The 23,235-nt window shown below is 40.4% G+C and overlaps 1 long non-coding RNA gene across 1 annotated transcript in view; it reads left to right on the forward strand.

The window, feature by feature from the left end:
* The first annotated feature begins 1,950 nt into the window (after positions 1-1,950).
* Positions 1,951-23,235, forward strand: part of LOC136790729 (uncharacterized) — a 39,877-nt gene continuing 18,592 nt past the window's right edge. Inside the window, exon 1 of the long non-coding RNA XR_010831201.1 lies at positions 1,951-1,983. This is a non-coding gene — a long non-coding RNA (uncharacterized lncRNA). The remainder of the gene's footprint in view (positions 1,984-23,235) is intronic.

Below are 23,235 nucleotides of genomic sequence, written 5' to 3' on the forward strand. Positions count from 1 at the left end.
TATATGTAGCAATAGTAATTACACTGTCTTCAAATACAGTTTCTACAGTGCAAAGTAACACTCTACATCTACAGTGTGCTTGTGTCTAAAAAACCACAGCTATTAGACTGGATACTGTTCAGCGGGGGGGATTGGACTAGATGATCTTCAGAGGTCCCTTCCAACCTCGGCCATTCTGTGATTCTGTGATTCTGTGATAAGTAATATAAAATTCTGTATATATTCAAGGCATATTTTTAAATATTAGGTGAACTCAGTAGCAAGAGGCGAGGCGAGGCGAGGCGAGGCGCGAGGCGAGGCGAGGCGAGGAGAGGCGAGGAGAGGCAAGGAGAGGAGAGGAGAAAAAAAAATGAACAATATTTCAATTAAAAATAAGAAAAATGTAGCTGACATGCAGATGAGCGTCAGCTTTCTTCAGACAGCACAAACAATAAAAGCTGTGTAAACACATTCAAGATATGTTTGGAAAAGTGATAGCTATATCATGGAAAAGAAATAGTCCTGAAATAAGTAACTTTATAATATTGTTAGAGTTTGTCTGTAACAGATCAACAGTACATTTTCTCAGGTATCCTATGTGAATTGCAAAAGTCACTCAGTAAGGGGTTAGATAAACAGTAACTGATTCTTGACCACAATTACTTTAGCCTTGGTTTTCTTTACAATCCTGATTATTGGATGTGATGGTATGTAAATTTACTTTATACAAAGAAGAAAGAGGGGTCTAGAGGGGCCATAGTTCTATTTAATATATTTAATGTAATACCATATAAATAAGTAGTGCCATCTGCATTACGAAATCTTAGGGGATTTTACTTTGTCCTTCATTTAAGTGACTTTAGAGTGTGAATAGCTGAAATGCATAATTTTTCTTGTTGTTGTTGTTGTTTTTAATAGCAAAGTACAGTCAGGGTACCTGTAAATTGGAAACCTTCTTTAGATACAGGGGCAGTTCAGGTACTTCTGGACATATTTCCAAACTGCAAAGCTCCTCAGGTACTTATTTTTGGCATAAAATATCAGGCCAGGTCCAAAAGCCCAAGAGAGGTAAGGATGCTGCAATTTCATGCCCCAGGCACAACCAATAACAAGGCTGAAGATATATTCCCAGCAGACAGATGCAAACAGAGCACATGTATATGAAATGTATATAAATGGCTGGCCACTCCGTACAGGCAGATACGCAGAGCACTCATACAAACATAGACAACACCAACAGCCTGATCCTGATCCTGCTCCCTGATCCTGATCCTCCAACAGCCTGATCCTGATCCTGATCCTGCTCCTCTCTGGCTGAGAAAGACAGAGGTCTGTTGCAACTCCAGGTGCTGCACCACAGTCACAGGTCCCACACCCAGAGCTGGTGCTTGGTGTCACTCACTTAGGGTCAGTAGCACTGAGCACACAGACCCTCCAGCCTGCATTACTAGCCCAGCCGCTGGCAGCCAGACAGATACTTCCTCCAGGTGCCGGCCCCATACAGGTGCTGGCCCCCCACAGAGACCTTGTGACCTGGGGTCCCACACCAGTGGCTGACATTCCATACATACACACATGCAGACACAGCAGATAGAGTTCCTTACCTGAGAAAAAAGCTAGAAAGGAATTTTATGAGAAGTCAGAACAGATTACACTGGTGTCCTGGTTCCAGTTAGGACAGAGTTAAGTAGCTCATAGTAGCTGGTAGGGTGCTATGTTTTGGATTAGGATGAGAAGAGCGCTGATAACATGCTGATGTTTTAATTGTTGCAGAGCAGTGTTTACACCAGGCCAAGGACTTTTCGGCTTCTTGCTCTGTCCTGCCAGCGAGCAGGCTGGGGGTGCAGCAGGAGCTGGGAGGGGACAGACCCAGGACAGCTGACCCAAACTGGCCAAAGGGGTATTCCATACCATCTGACGTCATGCTAAACAATATATAGGGGTGGCTGGCCGGGGTGGGGGGGCCGGCTGCTCGGGAATAGGCTGGGCATCGGTCAGCGGGTGGTGAGCAATTGCATTGTGCATCACTTGTTTTCTTACACATTATTATTGTTAATACTATTACCATTATCACTATTATTATTATTATTGTTATTATTATTTTCCTGTCTTAATAAACTGTCTTTATCTCAACTCACAGGCTTCACTTTCCCGTTTCTCTCCCCCATCCCAGAGAGGGAGGGGGGAGGGTGAGCGAACGGCTGTGTGGTGTTTAGCTGCCAGCCGGGTTAAACCACAACAGTCCTTTTTGGCGCCCAACGTGGGGCCCGAAGGGTTGAGATATCGACAAATCTGACCAGAGTGTGTTAAACTAAAATTGGTATAAGTATTGGACCTGCTTAATAGTTGCTAGTCACGATGTTGATTGCCTTAATCTCCAGTCTGCTGTACCTGTATTCCAAATTGAGTTTTATGGTGCGTTACTTTCTGTATGTGCTCCCTGTTGCACTGTTTATCCTTTCCGGGCCCTGGTTTAAGATTGTTATGGTACTGTGCGGTGTAGCAATGGCTTATGAAATGATGAAATATCTGGTCACGACTTTAACCTGGTATTTGTACTCAGCACTGACGTCGACTCTATACTTTGGAACCCATATCTCGGAAACTATTAGCAATTACACCTATTGCCTGTTTTCGTTAGGGAGCCAATCTGTGAAGGGGACAGGGGAAGACATGTTTCCCTACCTGTTCACTCTCCCTTTCTCCTTCACCACCACCCTCTTATCCCCCGAGTTAGTTACGGTGGTTCTCCGAGATGTTGAATATCCTTGGGATACTCAGACCAGCCTGCTCTTGTTGTTATGTCTCCTGAATGCGCTTCAGATTTTGTGGAGGGTTAAACAACTACTTAGGAATCTCATCCGGAGATCTGTCTTGAGACGGGATAGTTGCGAGTGGCAGGGAGTGTGGGAGGATATGGGCAGGTTTCTAGAGCAGTGGTCACCTCCAGTGTTTTGGACATTCACCCCTGAACAACTGCAAAATCCTAAAAAGCTGGCAGAATGCTTGAAAAAAAGGTGTCATGACACTGGCAGTTCCAAAGTGACACAAATCACTGTAGCGTGCTGGGGTCTGGCTTGTGCCTATCGAGCTGCAATTGATGCTACTAGCAACCTAGCTCCAGCTCCTGCAGCCACTCCAGCTGCAGCTCCTGCAGCCGCTCCAGCTCCAGCTCCTGCAGCTACTCCAGCTCCAGCTCCTGCAGCCGCTCCAGCTCCAGCTCCTGCAGCCGCTCCAGCTCCAGCTCCTGCAGCCGTTCCGGCTCCTGCAGCCGCTCCAGCTCCAGCTCCTGCAGCCGCTCCAGCTGCAGCTCCTGCAGCCGCTCCAGCTCCAGCTCCTGCAGCCGCTCCAGCTGCAGCTCCTGCAGCCGCTCCAGCTCCAGCCCCTGCAGCCGCTCCAGCTCCTGCAGCTGCCCCAGCTCGTGCAGCTGCTCCCACTCCTGTGGCTGGGTCAGAGAAACGAGCTGTAGCAGTGCAAGTTGACCCCGCAGAGGGTATTCCAACCCCTGTGGCAGACCCTGTGTCTGGGTCAGAGAAACGAGCTGTAGCAGTGCAAGTTGTCCCTGTAGACAAGGTGAAAAAATGGTATAGAGGCTCAGGTCGTTTAAAACGCAGACAGTCTTCTGCTAAGTCTGGGCGTAGTGAAGACGAGGCTGGGCCATCAAAGGTGCAGGAGACTGAAGATGAGGATGAGGATGGCGAAAAATCAACAGTAACTACCCGGACTCCATACCAGCCATCAAAGGTGCAGGAGACTGAAGATGAGGATGAGGATGTCGGAAAATCAACAGTAACTACCCGGACTCTACACCGGCCATCAAAGGTGCAGAAGACTGAAGATGAGGATGAGGATGTCGAAAAATCAACAGTAATTACCCGGACTCTATACCAGCGTGAGCTACGAGATGTGCGAAAAGATTTTGGTCGCTGTATAGGCGAGCAGCTTGTCACCTGGCTGCTCCGGTGCTGGGACACGGGAGCCAATTATGTGGAATTGGAGGGCAAGGAAGCCAGGCGGCTGGGATCCCTTGCTAGGGACGCATGCATTGACAAAGCAATTGGAGATGGAGCACGATCTCGCAGCCTCTGGAGGCGTCTCCTGTCAGCTGTGCAGGAAAGGTATCCCTTCAAGGAAGAACTTGTATGTTTACCAAGCAAATGGACCACCATGGAGAAGGGAATTCAGTACCTGAGGGAATTGGCCGTACGGGAAGTAATTTATAAGGACCTAGACGACGCACAAACATCCGCAGATCCAGATGCAGTCCGATGTACACCACCTATGTGGCGGAAGTTTGTACAGAGTGCCCCATCATCATATGCCAACTCATTGGCAATACTAACCTGGAAAGAGGAGGAGAATCCCACAGTGAATGAAGTGACTAAAATACTCCGGCAGTACGAAGGAAATCTCTCCTCTTCCCTAAAGGCCTGTGTCTCAGCTGTGGAGAAACTCTCTGAAGAGGTCCACCAACTTAAAGAGAATTTATCTTCCCCTCCACCTGAACAAACCAGTGTCCACCAGCTAAAAGAGAATGCTTTGGAGAAACTTTCTGAAAAGATCCACCAACTTGAAGAAAGATTATCTTCCCCTTCACCTGAACGAACCAGTGTCCACCAGCTAAAAGAGAATACCTTGGAGAAACTTTCTGAAAAGATCCACCAACTTGAAGAGAGATTATTTTCCTCCCCACCTGTACAAACCAGTGTCTCAGCTATTAGGGGTAAACGTTCATCTATGCAAGGAAGACAATATGGTGGGCACACACACCGCGCCACCCTGTGGTTTTACCTACGTGACCATGGAGAGGACATGAGAAAATGGGATAGAAAATCTACTGCGACCCTAGAGGCACGGGTACGTGAATTGCAAAGGAAAACAATTGGGAAAAGGGAGTTCTCTGAAAGGTTTGCTGCTCCAACTTCCAGCAGGCAGTCCTTTAAACACAGAAATGAAGATTCTGACCAGGACTAGAGGGGCCCTGCCTCCAGCCAGGGGGAGAAAAGGGACAATCGAGTTTATTGGACTGTGTGGATTCGATGGCCTGGCACGTCAGACGCACAGAAGTATAAGGCTTTGGTAGACACCGGTGCACAATGTACTCTAATGCCATCAAGCTATAAAGGGCCAGAGCCCATCTGTATTTATGGTGTGACGGGGGGATCCCAGCAGTTAACTGTATTGGAGGCTGAAGTAAGTCTAACCGGTAATGAGTGGCAAAAGCACCGTATTGTGACTGGCCCAGATGCTCCGTGCATCCTTGGCATAGACTATCTTAGAAGAGGATATTTCAAGGACCCAAAAGGGTTCCGCTGGGCTTTTGGCATAGCTGCTTTGGAGACAGAGGACATTAAACAGTTGTCTACCTTGCCTGGTCTCTCAGAGGACCCTTCTGTTGTGGGGTTGCTGAGGGTTGAAGAACAGCAAGTGCCGATCGCTACCACAACTGTGCACCGGCGGCAATATCGCACCAACCGAGACTCCCTGAGTCCCATCCATAAGCTAATTCGTCAACTGGAGAGCCAAGGAGTGATCAGCAAGACTCATTCACCTTTTAATAGTCCCATATGGCCAGTGCGAAAGTCTAATGGTGAGTGGAGACTAACAGTGGACTATCGTGGCCTGAACGAAGTCACGCCACCACTGAGTGCTGCAGTGCCGGACATGCTAGAACTCCAGTATGAACTGGAATCAAAGGCAGCCAAGTGGTATGCCACAATTGATATCGCTAATGCATTTTTCTCCATCCCTCTAGCAGCACAGTGCAGGCCACAGTTTGCTTTCACTTGGAGGGGAGTCCAATATACTTGGAATCGGCTGCCCCAGGGGTGGAAACATAGCCCTACCATTTGCCATGGACTGATCCAGTCTGCGCTGGAGCAGGGGGAAGCTCCTGAACACCTGCAGTACATCGATGACATCATTGTGTGGGGTGACACTGCAGAAGAAGTTTTCGAGAAAGGGAAGAAAATAGTCCAAATCCTTCTGAAGGCCGGTTTTGCCATAAAACAGAATAAAGTTAAAGGACCTGCACGAGAGATCCAGTTTTTAGGAATAAAATGGCAAGATGGACGTCGTCAAATCCCAATGGATGTGATCAACAAGATAACAGCTATGTCTCCACCAACTAGCAAAAAAGAAACACAAACTTTCCTAGGTGTCGTGGGGTTTTGGAGAATGCATATTCCAAATTACAGTCTGATTGTAAACCCGCTCTACCAAGTAACCCGTAAGAAGAATGCTTTTGAATGGGGCCCTGAGCAACGACAAGCCTTTGAACAAATTAAGCAGGAAATAGTTCATGCAGTAGCCCTCGGGCCAGTCCGAACAGGACCAGATGTAAAGAATGTGCTCTACACCGCAGCCGGAGAGAATGGTCCCACCTGGAGCCTCTGGCAGAAAGAACCTGGGGAAACTCGAGGTCGACCCCTGGGGTTTTGGAGTCGGGGATACAGAGGATCTGAAGCCCGCTATACTCCAACTGAAAAGGAGATATTGGCAGCATATGAAGGAGTTCGATCTGCTTCGGAAGTGGTCGGTACTGAAGCGCAGCTCCTCCTGGCACCCCGACTGCCGGTACTAGGCTGGATGTTCAAAGGAAGGGTCCCCTCTACGCATCATGCAACTGATGCTACATGGAGCAAGTGGGTTGCACTGATTACTCAGCGGGCTCGAATAGGAAACCCCAGTCGCCCAGGAATCTTGGAGGTGATTATGGACTGGCCAGAAGGCAAATACTTTGGGATATCATCAGAGGAGGAGGTGGTTCGTGCTGAAGAAGCCCCCCTGTACAACAAGCTACCGGAAAATGAGAAGAAATATGCCTTGTTCACTGACGGGTCCTGTCGTATTGTGGGAAAGCATTGGAGATGGAAAGCTGCTGTATGGAGTCCTACACGACGAGTTGCAGAAGCTGCTGAGGGAGAAGGTGAATCGAGTCAGTTTGCAGAAGTAAAAGCCATTCAGCTGGCTTTAGATATTGCTGAACGAGAAAAGTGGCCAGTTCTCTATCTCTATACTGATTCATGGATGGTAGCAAATGCCCTGTGGGGGTGGTTACAGCAATGGAAGCAGAACAACTGGCAGCGCAGGGGCAAGCCCATCTGGGCTGCGGCATTGTGGCAAGATATTGCTGCCCGGGTAGAGAACCTGGTTGTAAAGGTATGCCATGTAGATGCTCATGTGCCCAAGAATCGGGCTACTGAAGAACACCAAAACAACCAGCAGGTGGATCAGGCTGCTAAGATTGAAGTGGCTCAGGTGGACCTGGACTGGCAACATAAAGGTGAATTATTTATAGCCCGATGGGCCCATGACACCTCAGGCCATCAAGGTAGAGATGCAACCTACAGATGGGCTCGTGATCGAGGGGTGGACCTGACCATGGACACTATAGCACAGGTTATTCATGACTGTGAAACATGTGCTGCAATCAAGCAAGCCAAACGGTCAAAACCTCTTTGGTATGGAGGACGATGGCTGAAATATAAATATGGAGAGGCCTGGCAGATTGATTACATCACACTCCCTCAAACCCGCAACGGCAAGCGCCACGTACTTACAATGGTGGAAGCAACCACCGGCTGGCTGGAAACATATCCTGTGCCCCATGCCACCGCCCGGAACACTATCCTGGGCCTTGAAAAGCAAGTCTTATGGCGACATGGCACCCCAGAGAGAATTGAGTCAGACAACGGGACTCATTTCCGAAACAACCTTATAGACACTTGGGCCAAAGAACATGGTATTGAGTGGGTGTATCACATCCCCTATCGTGCACCAGCCTCTGGAAAAGTTGAACGATACAATGGACTGTTGAAGACTACACTGAAAGCAATGGGTGCTGGGACATTCAAAAATTGGGATACACATTTGGCAAAGGCCACCTGGTTAGTCAATACCAGGGGATCTGCCAACCGAGCTGGACCTGCCCAATCAAACCTGTTACGCACTGTAGAAGGGGATAAAGTTCCTGTAGTGCACGTAAGAAACATGCTGGGTAAAACAGTCTGGGCTACTCCTGCCTCAGGAAAAGGCAAACCCATTCGTGGAATTGCTTTTGCTCAGGGACCTGGATGCACTTGGTGGGTAATGCAAAAGAATGGGGAGGTCCGGTGTGTACCTCAAGGGGATTTGATACTGGGTGAGAATAGCCCATGAGTTGAATTGTAGTATGTTAATTATTATATAATAATGTATGTCATCACTACCATGATTGCTATATATCATAGATGAAAATGGTGATTAATTAGAATGTATTGGACAGAGTGTAACCTGAGCATGACATAAATGGTATGGAATAAGGGGTGGATATCTGTCCTGGTTCCAGTTAGGACAGAGTTAAGTAGCTCATAGTAGCTGGTAGGGTGCTATGTTTTGGATTAGGATGAGAAGAGCGCTGATAACATGCTGATGTTTTAATTGTTGCAGAGCAGTGTTTACACCAGGCCAAGGACTTCTCGGCTTCTTGCTCTGTCCTGCCAGCGAGCAGGCTGGGGGTGCAGCAGGAGCTGGGAGGGGACAGACCCAGGACAGCTGACCCAAACTGGCCAAAGGGGTATTCCATACCATCTGACGTCATGCTAAACAATATATAGGGGTGGCTGGCCGGGGTGGGGGGGCCGGCTGCTCGGGAATAGGCTGGGCATCGGTCAGAGGGTGGTGAGCAATTGCATTGTGCATCACTTGTTTTCTTACACATTATTATTGTTAATACTATTACCATTATCACTATTATTATTATTATTGTTATTATTATTTTCCTGTCTTAATAAACTGTCTTTATCTCAACTCACAGGCTTCACTTTCCCGTTTCTCTCCCCCATCCCAGAGAGGGAGGGGGGAGGGTGAGCGAACGGCTGTGTGGTGTTTAGCTGCCAGCCGGGTTAAACCACAACAACTGGTCAGGCACAAGGGCATGGATAGACAAGTGTGGCAACCCATTTACTCACCATCAGTCTCTTTCATCCCATTATCACTCTATTTTTCCATGCTTGTCCCTCGCCAAATCACCTAGATCCCTCCCCTTCCCCAACTTTTATTCCTCTTCTAAACATCCTATAAGTTCTGTACAATCCCCAAATATTCTTGACCTGCATCCCATAATGTATCCCTTACCCCTAAATGGTGGATCCCCATCAGTCCTAAAGGTGCTTCTCTAACATTGACTTGCTTCGATATGCAGCACAAGTGGTCGCTGGGGCTGGGGTGAAACACTTTTGTTTCAGCCCTGGGATGGGCCTGGATAGGGCTTCCCTTCCTCTGTGCCCTTAATTTAGGTTCCTGCTTGCCTTTGTGTCCATCTGCTCCTCTAGGCCTATGGAGACAGGCCTTTGATGGGCTGACAGCACCTGCAATGGGCCTGGGAAGAACCAGATCAAATTGTTATTCAGGTTGCACTCTGACCATTTTCCTTTTGAGTTCCTATGCCAATGTGAGAATGACCTTTTATTACATATCTTAATTTATATACCACAAGTTGTGTATGTGTCATTATGTCCACAGCTAAATACCTAAGAAAGTTCAGGCTTGAGAATAAATAATTATCAGTTGGATAGTGAATAGGGTGAATCATGTACTTATCATAGAATCATAGAATGGTTTGGGTTGGAAGGACCTTAGAGATCACCTATTTCTAATTCCCCTGTCATGGGCAGGGACACCTTCCAATATGTCAGGTTGCTCAAACCCCTGTCCAACCTGGTCTTAAACTCTTCCAGGGATGGGACATCCACAGCTTCTCTGGGCAACCTGTTCCAGTGCCTCACTACCCTCTGAGTGAAGAATTTCTTCCTAAAACCTGATCTAAATCTACCCTCTTTCAGTTTAAAACCATTATCCCTTGTCCTATCCCTATACTCCCTAACAAAAAGTCCCGTATCCCCAGAGCCTTCTCTTCTCCAGACTGAACAACCCCAACTCCCTCAGCCTTTCTTCATGTGAGAGGTGCTACAGCTCTTTGATCATCCTCATGGACTCTTAGGTCAATATCCTTCTTATATTGGGGGCCCCAAAGCTGAACATAGTACTCCAGGTGGGGTCTCACAAGAGCAAAGTAGAGAGGAGACAATCACCTCCCTCAGCCTGCTGGCCACGCTTCTTTTGATGCAGCCCGAGGTACAGCTGGCTTTCTGGGTTGCAAGTGCACATTGCCAGCTCAGCAAGCGCCCATAATATTCTTGAGCCTACACAAAGTCCAATGCTACTGGTTTGTATATGGTTCTGTCTCACAGGACATAGCAAACTTGAGGAAGGTGAACTGGAAATATATTTCTGTACTGCTGTTGAAGGAGACACCCCTAAGCAGTGAGGACACAAAACAATCTATTACATTTTGCTAGGAACTGGTCCCTAACCGGCTTTTATTTACCAGTATAGATATATCCAATAAGAGTAATGCAAAGTATACCAGATGAAATACACTACTAAAGATGTAATTAACAAACCATTCCCTAAAAATGGGATTTTGTTAAATTGGGAAGGCTTATTGTATGAAATTATGCAAGGCTTTTTCTTGTTTTGGCACTACTCGATATTTAATTACTTGAGTGATAGACTGTGTAGTGCACCTTAGTAAGTCTGCACATGACACCAGGCCAGGAAGGATACCCTTATGAAGGGCAAGGTTAGAATGCAAAATGATCATGATGGATTAAGATGTCTGTTGGAAATAAATAAGATGCCCATCAAGAAGGAAAAGTTCAAAGTGCTGCACTGAGAAATAAACAACTGCAGAAAGAAAAGCTGAGGGAAATACTGGCCAAACAACGGTTCTGCAGAAATGACCTGGGCTTATACTAGTCTTTTGCAGATTCATAAACTCATGCAGTCATAGTGCCGGTAGGAACTTCTGGAGGTCATCAAGTACAGCCTCAAAGTCTCACCAACACTAGATCAGGTCAGCAATTTATTTTATTTTATTTTTTAAGCAGCATGAGTAGACAATGTCTAGTGACCTGTAACATCTTTGTTCTCACTCAAAAGTCATTTGGAATGATTTGCCTGGGCATTTGAGTCACAGTCACCATCTGTCCTTAGTCTCTTCTTGAGCAATTTAGAGTGTAACACTGCATAACACTTGATAAAGTTTTATGCTGGTACCTCCACAAAACATTTGAAAGTCTTCATTTTCTCTGTCTGTTGGCCTTTCTAGAGCAACATTTTGTATGCCAGTCAGCCGTTCTGGTCAGCAGCCCTGTTTTTTATGACACTATATCTTACCATGAGACTTAATCAAGAATCTCACTAATAGATTTCTTAATAGCTGAGGCTTGCTGGCATAGTATTGGGCACTTGGGATTAAGGAAACAGCAAGACTTAATGTAGATCAATGCATGAACATTACTGGAAGACTCCATAGCTCATTTGGAATACATAGTTTATTTTAAATGGAGAAAGGTTTGAAAAGTTTACACCAAAAAAGGATCCTTAGAGTAATCCTATATGATAACAGTGTAGATGTGTAGGGTAAGAGGAACCCAGGAGGAACTAAGTTTTTATGTAAGAATCAAAGCAAATCCTGTGGCATGGCTCAATGAAGCACTGCAACAGAAAAGAACCATTTGACTGGAACTGCATGAAATGCATGAAGTGCATCCTCTAGTCTGCTCCACACTGATAAACCATCTAGGATAGTTTTATATCCCCCTGTAGGCATTATTCTTTCATGAAAGATAAGACAGAGTAATTGGTGAGAGATCTGTGCAGAATGTTAATAACAATAGGTGATCTACAAAGACCAAAGTATTTAGAGTGGATTAGTCTGGGTAAGATAACGCTAAGGATACCAAGATCAGACTGATGGAAATGAAAAGGAGTAAACTCATTGTCATGGAAACAAGAGAAGACATCATGGATGAAAGTGAATCAAGGAAGGTACAGCATTAGACATTTTAAAATATGTTGCCAGCAATAAGGATAGTTAAGCACCAGTTTAAGCAAGAAAGTTGTAGGTTCTCCATAACTAAAGATTTTCAAAAAACAAATTAGACAAATGCATATATGGAAAGGTTTAAATAGAGCTGATCTTGCCCTGGGGCAGTGGAATGGCTTAGACAAATTCTCAAGAGTCTTTTAAGGCTTATTTCCTATGAAATATCTACAATACCAAATATCCAAGCATACTAATACTATAAACTCTGTTACCAAGGAAAATCACACTCAATGCTTCTAAACAACTCTACAGGGGGAAAACCCACTATTATTTTAAGGCACTTAGAAATGAGAATATGAACTAAAAGTATTATTAGTTTTAGAAGACATACTTCTGTATGAGTACTGATGATAAACCTGCCTTTGTCCTGTGAAAACAGAAAATTTCACAGTAATGAAGCTGGATCTGACCCTTGTTTTGTGTATGTCTTGTGTTTTTTCAGCAGTAATTTATCACAATGGTAGACACTGGATACAATCTTGAGGTATGGTTTCTTAATCTGTGTGTCTAATAAAGGAGTAAGACAGAGGGTTACAATTAAATATTCTTATTCCCTGACCTACAGTGTGTCATTGTATCTGCTTATGATGATGAAGAATTGTATAATCTCATGAAGGAAAAGAAAGAAGCATTTGGCTAATTTTCTTATCAATAGACTATAATGCTTTGATAAAAATGAAAACTTCAGATACATGAGAATTGAAACTGATAAAAAGCATATGTGAACTGGTTTCTGGGCTGAAATTGCTAGTCTTGCAAAAAGAGGCTGTTGTCATCATGACCTTCTGCTAATAAACATTAAAATACAGAGCTATTTAACTTAATTTTGTAGCTATTCCTGCAGTGCATGCAAATGGAATTGAATTAAATATGAAAAAATTTACATTAGATAATGTTTTTGACCTCCTGCCCAGTTACTGGCTATAAATATATTGACCTCTGCTTCTGGTAAACATATTGCAAATGAAACCAAAAATACATTTAAAAATATATCTATTAAGTATAATTTGGTAGTATTAAGAAGTATCAGATGGTCTCTAAACACACAGTAGAACATTTTTTGTCCCAAAGACCTGGTAATCTAAAGTGCCAAAGATGAGAAATATGGAAATAAACATAAGAAGCAACATTATTAGGAAAAAACTAGTCATGTCCAATACTTGAGTGCTTCTTTTCACTCTTTCTAGAGTTGAACATACCCATTTCATCACCTCTTGTTCTCCTTAGTCCTCTTCAGCCATTTTGTCTTTCTCCAATACTGAGTGCCAATTTCAGTCCCTATGCTTTTATATTCTTTTGATTAATCTGAATGAGCTATAATATTGTATCCATTTGGAAATGAGGATGGCTGCCACTCTTTGCTAAACAAACATGTATATAACCATAAGTGAATCTTGTCATTGGATTGTTTGCTTCTTTGGGTGTTTGCAAAGATGATGAGAATGCAAGGAAAGAAAAAAAAAAAAAAAAGAAGAAATAGCCAAATAGCCTTAGAATAATAGTTGTAATGCTGTAGTTTCTGTTATATGCCAGTTTTCAAGCTTTTCACAGCTATTTGAGGTACAGATCGTTCACATTCAAAATTCCATTTAAAGTTTTTTAAATGTGAATTCTTGATCCTCTTCTCATGAGTAAATACAATGCACAGGATAGCCTGCCTACCAATTGGCAGAAGTTGTTTTGAAGTACTCTGCAGAAATTTAAGTCACCAAATAGATGTAACCTATCTAGAAAGTCCAGCATTGTTTCTTGTTTACCTAATAGATGTGCCTAACACAAATGAAGAAGAAAGAATTGATTTATTTTTTTAGAATTTCAGTTTCTCTGTAATGGCTCATGTTCATTTTCTTGATATTAGAGTTTTTGCCTATACTGTATGCAATTAGGTAACTTGGTTTTAATTTCACTGTAGATCAAATAGAACTCTAGCTCTCACAGGACAATCTTTCAGCTTTCACAGTAGAAACAATGGCAAAAATATACATGGGCACAAAGTAAATATTTAATTGTATGTTCTAAAATGTAGCAGCTATTCTCAGTAGAGTTGAAAATGCTATATATTAAGACATCAAAAAAATGAGCTACCAAAGAACAGCTAAAATAACTAAAACCTTAGTCAAATGCAACAATGACTATCACCCAACCAGTAGCATTTAAATTTACTCAAATCATGTGAACAATCTTTGTCACCTCTCCTTATGACGGAAATCAGTGATAAAATCTCATTTAAATCAGAATACGTGCATGCACATTGGCTAGTTTAACTGACATGAAAGATGAAGTCTTTGAAGTAGTACCAGACATAAGCTGAGAGTTATTGGTATGTACTACTTTATAAAGAATACAGAATTCTGTATCCTATGAACCATCAGAAGTCTCAGAATGGGAGAATTTTTGGAAAAAGGAACTCCTGTCTGCACTACTGTATAAGTAGTTTAAAAGGTTTTACTGTTTAAAAGCATTAAAGATGCTTTTTTGAAAATAAATAATGTGTTTAATTGTCTCTTCCCCCCTTTATATCACAATTTTATTGTTTTATATAAGGAAGCTATATAAAGTGCCTGTGATGGCTATCCAAAACTGGAAACAGAGAAGCAGGTATATGTTAAGCTCTATGAAGTCAGTCCAGTTTGGGACAAGCAAATATAATGAAACTGAACCACAACTAGTTATCAGTATACATACGGAGGCACAATGCACCTTACCATTCATTTCTAGAGGTGAATTTGCATCAGATCTTCATTTTAGTCCTCAAGGTTCTGCAATGTTTAGCTAAGATGGTTCTCTCCTATCATTTCATGAAAAAGGACTGAAGTGAATGAAAACCTTGTTGAACCTTAAACCTTTCTGTCTACTGCATATAGAGGGAGGCAGCCAAGTCAGTTTATTTTGAAATGTATAATATTCTGATAAACATTACTAAATTAAAGTAAAAAGAATAAGGCAGCTTTAACTTTGGACCTCCTTAGAGATAAAGCTAGAAAATAAGAGTAGTTTAGGTCCTCCTTCCTCTGAAATCTAGTGATTTTAACACAACTTCTCAAAGTACTTACTCTCCAGGGTACTGATAGCTACAGGAAGTCTCAGATTGCACCAGAAATGTGTGTAACCTTTCCCAGTGCTGAACACAACTGGCAACCTACTCTCAAATTGCTATATGGATTTAGTAGTCAAAAATTTGCAACACTACTATGTTAATTTTACAACAATCTCTTATAATAGTTGTCTTCCGGAATGATTTTCTCCAGACAGATCTTGTATTCAATTCAACAATCCTGGCTATGTCAAAAACATTTGAAAAGAGTTGCCATCCCTAAAGAATTTCATACAGCACGACCTGCAAAAAAAATTTATTGTTAATATCATTTTATAAATATCTCATAACCAAGAAATAAGAATGTATTTGAAGAAATCTGGATAACTACCAAAAATACTCTATTCCTATCCTAATTTGAAGTGGGATATTTGTGTCAATAAGAAAACTGTATTAAGGAAAAACATATCAACTAATCTCATTAATGTCAGAAGGGAATGCTTAAATACCAAACCATGTTCAGAAGACCACTAGTAATACAATTAGGAGCAGTTTCACACAGAATCACAGAATCACAGAATTGTAGGGGTTGGAAGGGACCTCAAGAGATCATGTCCAACCTCCCTTAATTCTTTTTATAGAATTATATAAAATTTATATAATTTATAGAATATAGTTTTATAGAATCATAGAATATCCTGAGTTGGAAGGGATCCCTAAGGATCATTATGTCCAACTCCTGGGTCTTCACAGTACAACACAAAAATCAGCCAGTAAGTCTGAGAGCATTGTCCAAACACTTCTTGAGCTCTGACAGGCTTGGTGCTGTGACTACTTCCCTGGGGAGCCTGCTCCAGTGCCCAACCACCCGCTCAGTGAAGGACCTTTTCTTCATATCCAACCTGAGCCTCCCCTGCTGCAGGTTCACACTGTTCCTTCAGGTCCTGTCTTTGGCCACCAAAGACAAGAGATCATTGCCTGCCCCTCCTCTCCCCCTCATAAGGAAGCTGTAGGCCAGTAGGAGGTGTCCCCTCGGTCCCCTCTTCTCTAGGCTGAATAAACCAAGTGACTTCAGCCTCTCCTTATATGTCTTTTTCTGTTGACCCTTCACCATGTCTGTAGCCCTGCTTTGGACGCTCTCTAATAGTTTTATGTCCTTTTTATACTGTGGTGCCCAAAAGTGAGGCCAAACCAGCAAAGAGAAAGTATGGTACAATCGCTTCCCTCAAACATCTAGCATTGCCATGCTTGATGCACCCCAGGGTATGTTTGGCCCTCCTGGCTGCCAGGGCACACTGTTGAATCATGTTCAACTTGCTGCTGACGAGATCCCTTTCCATGGGGCTGCTCTCCAGCTTCTCTTCTTCTGGTTTGTACACATAGCTAGGATTGCCCCTTCCCAGGTACAGAATCTGGAACTTGGTCTTGTTCAACTTCATATTGTTGGTGATTGCCCAGCCCTGTAACTTGTAAACATCTCTCTGCAAGGTCTCGCCACCCTCAAAGGAGTCAACAGCTCCTCTCAATTTAGTATCATCTGCCAACATTCAAAAGGCCTTCTAGTCCTACATCCAAGTCATTTATGAAAACACTGAAGAGAACACATCATATTATATTTTTATCTAGCTGTATGCTGGACATTCTGTCCAGAAGGATACTGTGAAAAACAGTATAAAAGGTTTTACTGAAATCCAAAAAGATTACATCAACCGTCTTCCCTTGCTCAACTAGATGGGTGACCTTGTCATGAAAGGAAATTAAGTTTGTTAAGCTGGACATTCCCCTCATGAACCCACGTTGGCTATGGCCAATGACCACATTTTCCTTCAGGTGTTTTTCAGTAAATGCCAGAATAATTTTTTCCATAATTTTACCAGGCACTGAAGTGAGACTGACAGGCCTGTAATTACCAGGGTCTTCTTTCTTGCCCTTCTTGAAAATTGGAATGACTTTTGCCAGCTTCCAGTCAACTGGGACCTCTCCAGATTCCCAAGACCATTGAAAAATAATTGAAAGAGATTTTATGATGACATCAGTCAGCTCTCTGAGTACCCTGGGATGAATCCTATCAGGACCCATAGATATGCATCCAGTGGAGCAGCAAATCCCACACAACTTTGGGGTTGGCTGGGAGTTTTTTGTTCCTACAGTCACAGTCTTCCAATTCAGGGCACTTGAGGTCCAAGAGTCCATCATCAGTGTTGAAGTCAGATGCAAAAAAAGGTATTAAACATCTTTTCTTTGTCTATGTGTCTATGTTCCTGTTTGTGAGATGACCATCCTCATCAAATAATGGAGCAGTGTTTTCTCTGGTCCTCCTTTTACTGTTGAAACATTAAAAAACAAAAAACAAAAACAAAAAAAAACTTTTTATTATTGTCCTCCACAGTTCTGGCTAGCTTCAACTCTAATTGAGCCACACAATTTAGCCACACAAATTTTCTTCCTACAAAGGAGAACAGCATCCCTGTAGTCTTCCCATGTCACCCCATCTCACTTCCTGAGTCCATACATTTTATGATACTTATTATGAGTTTATGATTGTACACAGAAAAGCATCTGCAATTTGGATCAGTTGCAGCAATCCTTTTGTGGAATGAACATTTTATAAGGTAAAGCCATGTTTCAGACAAGAAAACTGAGTCCTGCCACTTATCTTCCTCCAGCTAATGGTAAAATTCAGGATTTTGCACTCAGTTCTTTTCATTAGGAAAAATGATAAATTATCTTGAGGACATTAAGGTTTTAGGGAGATGGAAAACAAAGACTAACGTCACATCTCATAACACGCACATTATGAAACAGACGTGTAATTCATATATTAACAGAGACATTTTTAAAACTGAAAATCTATGTACATGAGATAATTATTAGTATTATTTCATTTATTCTTCATGTTCTGTATGTTCTTTAGGTTGATTATTCTCCTACTGTTTAGAAGCAAAAAGAGTGTGTTAAGCGTTGTACTTCGATACCATAGAGAGCTGGTCATGGACTTAGAGCCTTTGCTGAACTTACTGCTGGAATGAACTTGTACTTTAATAATCTTAGCATACATTCTTAAATCTACCAGAATATAATTATGTTGTTCAGAAATCATTCGTTCTGAAGGCAGTTTGTGTTAAATGTCTGAGCTCTTCTGTCTGCTGATGTATGATATACACATTTCTGTATAACCATGGTTTCCAATCTTTGTAGGATATTCTTTAAGATACAATTAGCAACTGTAGTAGTCATGTGTAAGAGCAGTATTTTGTGAAAGATATTCATGATTATAAGATAATATAAAATGTGTGAAATGATGGAAACTTTAACTGCTCATAAATATTTCTGGTAGGTAAATATTATTTTGCAACCTGTCTTTATCATGGACTACTGAAAATGCAAACAAGCCATTATGCATCTAAGTTATCAAGAGAATAAATTACTTTACAGACCTCTGCCCTTTCTTCTTCCCATGGAGCCCTCACTCACCTTCTTCTTTCAGCCACCCAAGTCCTTCCCACTTTTCCTGTAAAATTTTGTCTAGTCACACCAAACAGTCAGAACTAAGGCTTCCACATATTAGTGATAAAAATTCCTGAAACCAGAACACTTTTGCTATATTAAAAATTCTCTATCCCTAAGTATGCTGTTTTAAAAATAACTTTCTTTTACATATTGGTAGGTGTGTGTGAAATTCAAACTTGACTACATGAGACAGATTTAAAAGACCTTACAAGGACTAGCTATGGTAAACATGGGTGAATCAAAAGTATATTTCTCTTTTTTTTTTTTTTGTCAGTTTTACTATGTATCATTTTTCCTGTCAAAATCAAGCAAAATATAGAAACACTCCTACAGTAAGTATATGTTTGTTTGTTTGTTTGTTTTATGTGTTTTGAGACATAGATTCACATAATATAAGGCCAGAAAGTATCATGGTACGTCTAACGTGGCTTCATGGCTTCATAAAGATGTTAATAAGATTAACTGAACTTGAAAATATCTTTTGTTAGAGTGAACATACTGATTCTAAAATTCTGAGGAATCAAAAATCCCTACAGATCCCCACAACTAATAACTTCATTCTTAACACCACTAAAACATCACAGAAAAGTGCTGACCAGTCACTTTTATATGGCTATTAACATGCACAAAATACAGAAATATTAAATAAATATGTCTGTACCCTGCTGAGGATAAAAAAGATGTTAAAGAGAAAGATGTTTCTATTATATTTTAGAATTATGAAGAATTCTCTCATGAGAGTTCAGGACTGCTGCCTCAGTTAATGATTTTCTTATTCTATCTGTACCTTCAGACTTTGTTAAAAGAAGAGATAGTGAAGATTTGGAAACATTCTACAGAAAATGGCGGTTACAAACATAGCTCATATTTTCTCTTTGAGAGGAATAATTGCAAACTTTATCCCTTTTTATACAAACATACTCTTGGTCTTCTTATGTGAAGTGATTCTGGTTTTGCTTTTTTAGAGACAACTGTCTTTTCTAAACATTTAAGAGTAGTTTGTGAAAAATATGTTTTATAATGAAAAAAATGAGTTCAAATTAATCAACTTAGAAAACATGTTTGACTTGATCACACTATATTTGTATTGTAAAGAAAACTAGTGATGGGATGTTCAGCCTGACAAAGACTGAGAAGATTCAGTGGTAAACATAAATTCAGAATAGAAATGTAACATAAATTTAAAAGCACAGATATAATTTATTTTTATTTTTAATTTTGCAATCCTAAAATGTTAAAATTAAATCTAGATATTTTTATAGAAGATACAGCTCTGTTCTCAAAGCCAGTTCCTTATGCCAGGCTTAACATGGTTAGCACAATTTTCACCTCCTGCAGTTGTCTGTATTCAGATGGGACTCAAAGATAAAATAAAATAAAATGATAATTACTATTAATTATGACAATTTTATTATTAGAGAAAGGCAAGGCTAATTCAAAAACACAACTAAATAAAAGAGATGATTACTCCAGAGAGAATCTCCTTTGCCTGAAGCCTAAAATAAAAAGTATGGGTTTTTTTTGTGTGTTTGTTTCTGTTTGTTTGTTTGTTTGTTTTTCTGGATTTGCATGTAGACAAGACTTTGTCACCTTATTTCCATAAGTTGTACCATGCTTTTTCTTTGTATTCCTGATACTCAGAATATTTACAAATGTGCAAAAGAGTTTTATTGACAAGATTAAGTCTTGCCTAGGCTATTGTAAATTACCTAAAACATTTATTTAAAAAATCCTTAACTTTTATAAGCCTTAAGGAAGCAAGCCAGTTCTCTAAAGAAACCAGTCAAGGCATTGTCTTGAGAGCAAAAAACGAATGTGAGATGTGAATTTAATTCTACTGTTTATTTTGGCATACCAGAGCTTAGTTCATATATCCTCTCCAGAAATAAATGGCTCTGAATGACTCAATGTTCAAGTAAATAAGCTTTTAGTGCTTAAACATATAAAATCATCTAAACAGCTTATTCAAAATCTTTGAAAGAAAACTATAACTAAATAGATTCTTAGAACTCCTTCGCTCCTTTTTAACTTGCCTTTGTGAAATCATAAGGCATGCTGACCCAGGAACTCGCTGTGCAGATTCAGGCAGGTGCCACAGGGATGAAGGAGAGAGTTCTTATCTTCTGCTTTCTTACACCACCGAGGAGACTGAGAGCATTGAGAAGGAGGTCAGAGAAATGAGCTGGATCAGTTCCAAAGGTTTTCTGAGTGCTCTTTTTCTCTAAATACATAGAAGAGGGAGTACCTCTCTCATTCATGTTTTTCTGGGTTCAAAATGAGCTGTTCTCATTTTTTGTTTGGCTCCATACCTTCATGAGATATTTTCATTACACATTTTGGCTTATGAATAAGCAGTCTACTACATTATGTGCAGTGGGGTAATACTCTTCCACAAATTTGATAAGTAAATAGTCTTTGTAGTCATGGAGTATATTCTTAAATATATATATATCCATCCAGTTCATTTTCTAATAGATTCTTTCTTGTTTCATCATTTTTAATAAGAGCTGAAATGTTTTTTTCTAATAAATCCTAACAGTCGATTACATATAAAAGCTTCTCAGCTCTTAATTTTTATTTTTCTCCTCAGCATTCTTGAGGGTAGCGACCGTTGACTATTCAATACATACATAAAGGAATTTGCTTAACCATTGTCAGAAAATGAATTACCCAGGTAATATATTTTTTTTATGCTTATATGGCTTTTTTCTATTTGGTAGCCTAAATGCTCTTGTTTTATTATACATAAATAGTTTCATTACTGCACAGCAAGAGTATCAGGAAATTATACCCTATCATTTCAAGAAGTTTGTCATCTCAGTTACAAAAGGAACTAAAAACGTGCACTATTTGGAAGGAGATGCTATTTGGAAGGACTGCTAGTGCCAGGGCAATTCTCCATCTAGTGCGTTAATGCCATTGCATTATATATATTACGTCTACATTGGGCAGAGCATTAAATGGTATACAGAGACCCATCTTTCCTCCTCCTTCAGGACATCTTTAAAGTAATCAGTATCTTTTTTAGAATATTTTAGAATGGTTGGTTTGGTGGTTTTTTTTTTCGTTAAATTCTGAAGTCTGTGGGGAGCCTAAATTAGTAAAAAATTAACCGTTTGAAAAAAAAAAGTTTTATTTTCAATTATATTTTTTGCAAAGAGCACTAAAATAAGGGTAATTTTATCACATAATCTACAGCTTTGAAAACCTATCCCCTTTTTTATTTTTCAGCATTTCTGCAAACTCTTTCTCTCTCTCTCTCTGTATATCCACCTACGATCACAAAATCTAGCAAGCTATTTTTTTGCTGAATAAACAAGTATTCATATTTAAGATATGTCTCAGGTAAGGGGGTAATCTGCCTTTGATATGCCTTTGTTTGGTTAGCTCTTAACCAATTGATTTCTAACTTTGAAATCTGCTACGCACAGTATATTTTAAATGTACCCAAAGCTCAGAGACAACATAACCTTACCAATAAATACTATTTCTTTTTTTAAAAAAAAAAATAAAGTATATAAAGTATAATCAGACAAAAGTTGAAGTAACATAGAAATTATAAAATCTTTTATCAACATTAGTATTATTGACGCTGATAAAGCAGAATCTATCTTAAATTAAAGAATATACAAAGCTATTAAAAATCTTTGTTTAAACAAGATAGCTTATTTAGTGAAATGAAATACATAACAGAACCTGTGTGAAAGATTTGCTATGCACTTTAATTGTGGATATAAATCACATTGAATATAATTTAAAGTTCAGTAATGGCCTTAAGTTAAAAGAGAGAATCATAATGGTTTTATCCAAAATAATGTTGTATTAATAATGAAACTACTTCCCCTTTGTCTAGTTGGCAAGTTTTACCACGTGATATTTATAACCAGGGTTCATTTCTTCAGACCTGTTAATGGTGTTTTTCATCTTTATTTTCCCATGTCTTATCCCTCTTGTCTAATTACACCGTACTTTCTGTGATCTGAAACAGCTCTAAACTTACAGGAAAAGGTAATTATATCCTTCACTGTCTTATAATTTGTCAGTTCAGCATGAGACATACAACAATACAGAAAACTTTCAATGCTTTTTGTTCATTGAAAACATCAGATTTCATTCAAAAAAAAATCATTTGTTTGAAAAGGAATACTAAAAAAAAAAAAAAACAGCTTGAAAATGCAATAATCAGATTTATTTCAAATATAGCTGTTCCTTCAAGGACTTGAATATTTGCTACATCAAAAAGGTTTCCTCTGTTATAAACAAGAAAATTTCCATTGGCACACATACAAAGAAGGATGAATGACATCTCGAAGAAAAACTGACACCAGGAACTTTTTACAATGAAATTTGTGGCTAAATATCTCCCTGACAACAAAGGCCAATTTTCATATTATTAGTACAGATCTTTTGCATTTCTTAGGGGATGACAAAAGAAAGCATGAAAGAATTAGAGATTCCTCACTAAAATTCTTCCTTTCAGTTATAAAAATGTTTTCAGAGGTACATATGAGTATAGAGTTGCATATGAGCACACTGATCGTGCCCAGTACTTCACACTTCTAAAAAGCATGATCGCAGTAAAAGATAACAGTTAAACATAAGCTTAGCTTTAAGGAATTGAACAATCTTTTTAAATTGTATCATTTCAACCTCTATGGGACAGTTCACATGCTGAATGCAGGCATGATTACATGTTTTCCTGAACAGACTACAATCCAGAAAAGCAGTGAACATTTGCTCCTGCAGATGGCATGTGTAAAATAAATAGACTCTTATGTCA

This window comes from Anser cygnoides, chromosome 4, assembly GCF_040182565.1.
Source record: "Anser cygnoides isolate HZ-2024a breed goose chromosome 4, Taihu_goose_T2T_genome, whole genome shotgun sequence".
Lineage (NCBI taxonomy): Eukaryota > Metazoa > Chordata > Aves > Anseriformes > Anatidae > Anser > Anser cygnoides.